Source organism: Trichechus manatus, unplaced genomic scaffold (assembly GCF_000243295.1).
Source record: "Trichechus manatus latirostris isolate Lorelei unplaced genomic scaffold, TriManLat1.0 scaffold00070, whole genome shotgun sequence".
NCBI lineage: Eukaryota > Metazoa > Chordata > Mammalia > Sirenia > Trichechidae > Trichechus > Trichechus manatus.
The window spans coordinates 2,229,410-2,231,647 of record NW_004444006.1 but is presented as its reverse complement, the minus strand read 5'-3'; positions in this window follow the sequence as shown (position 1 = coordinate 2,231,647).

Genomic DNA, 2,238 nt, shown 5'->3' with positions numbered 1-2,238 from the left:
ATCTCACTCAGATAATTCTTTTTTTTTTTTGTACTTTAGATGAAGGTTTACAGAACAAATAGTTTCTCATTAAACAGTTAGTACACATAATGCCCTATGACAATGGTCAACAACCCCACTACGTGTCAACAATGTCCCTTCTCAAACTTGGGTTCCCTATCACCAGCTTTCTTCTCCCCTCCTGCTTTCTAGTCCTGCTGTGCCTCATTAGTCCTGTTTTGTTTTTATGGCGCAGTCCAATCCCCGGCTGAATGGTGAACCTCAGGAGTGACTTAACCACTGATCTAAAAGGGTGTCCAGGGGTCATACTCTCGGGGTTTCTCCAGTCTCTGTCAGGCCAGTAAATCTGGTCTTTTTGTGTGTGTGAAGTTCTGTTCTACATCCTTCTCCAGCTCTGTCCAGGACCCTCTGTTGTGATCCCAGTCAGAGCAGTCAGTGGTGGTTGCGGGGCACCATCTAGCTGTACTGGACTCAGTCTGGTGGAGGTCGTGGTAGCTGTGGTCCACTAATCTTTTGGACTGATCTTTTCTTTGTATCCTGTTCTCTTCATTCTCCCTTGCTCTAGAAGAGGTGAGACCAGTGGAGTATCTTAGATGGCTGCTCACAGGCTTTTAAGACCCCAGACGCTACTCACCAAGGTAGAATACAGAACATTGTTTTTATAAACTGTGTTATGCCAATTAGGTTTTCTTTTTAAAACTTTTATTTTGACATCATTTTAGAGTTACAGAAGAGTTGTAAAGATAGTACAGAGTGCTCCCCTATACCCTCCACCTAGCTTCTGTAATGTTAACAACTTATATTATCATGATACATTATCAAAACTAAAAAAGATAATATTAGTCCAATACTATTAACTTAACCACGGACTTTATTCAGATTTCTCCAGTTTCCTTTTCTCTAATGTTCTTTTGCTATTTCAGTATAGAATTCAGGATCTTACTTTGCCTTTATTCATCATGTCTCCTTAGCCTCCTCCAATTTGCCAGTTCCTCAGTCTTTCCTTGTCTTTCGTGATCTTGACACTTTTGAAGTGTGGTGATTAGATATTTTGTATAGTGTCCCCCAACTTAGGTTTGCCTAATGTGTTATTATGATTATATTGAAGTCATGGATTTGGGGGAATAATACCACAGAGATTATGGGCGCTTCTCAGTGTATCTTGTTGCATTATACATAATATCAATATGTCTAATTATTGGTGATGTTTGTTATAATGACTTGTTAACATGGTGTCTGACACATCCAAACTCCCTGAGGGACTGAATTGTTGGGCTGAGGGCTGTGGGGACCATGGTCTTGAGGAACGTCTAGTTCAATTGGCGTAATATAGTTTATAAAGAAAATGTTCTACATTCTACTTTGGTGAATAGCGTCTGGGGTCTTAAGAGGCTGTAAGCGACCATCTAAGATACTCCACTGGTCTCACCCCTTCGGAGCAAGGGAGAACAAAGAAAGCTAAAGATACAAGGGAAAGATTAGTCCAAAGGACTAATGAACTGCATCTACCACAGCCTTCACCAGACTGAGTTCATTACAACTAGATGGTGCCCGGCTATCACCGCTGACTGCTTTGATAGGGATCACAATAGAGGGTCCTGGACAGAGCTGGAGAAAAATGTAGAACAAAATTCTAACTTACAAAAAAAGACCAGACTTACTGGCCTGACAGAGACTGGAGAAACCCCCAGGGTATGGCCCCCAGGCACATTTTTAGCTCAATAATGATGGCAATCCTGAGGTTCACCCTTCAGCCAAAGATTAGACAGGCACATAAAGCAAAACAAGACTAAAGGGGCACAACAGCCCAAGGAGAAGGACTAGAAGGCAGGAGGGAACAGGAAAGCTGGTAATAGGGAAACGGTTAAAAAAAAAAAAGATGGTGTCTAACAGGTTTCTTCACTGTATAGTTACTATTTTCCCCTTTCTAATTAATAAATATATTGGAGGAGATATTTTTAGGCCATGAAAATATTTTATTTCTCCTTAAGCTTTCACCCACTAAATTTAGCACTCATCTGCAGATCTTGTGGGTAGCAACGATTACTGTTCTCTTCTAATGACTTTCTATTTCTCCTCATTCCTGCTATATTTATTAGTTATGATTATTTCATGTTGAAGTATTGCCCCTTCTCCCTGATGTATTCATTTTTTTTTTTTAATATTTTATTGTACTTCAGGTGAAGGCTTACAGAACAGATAGTTTCTCATGTAACAGTAACACACATGCTGTTTTAT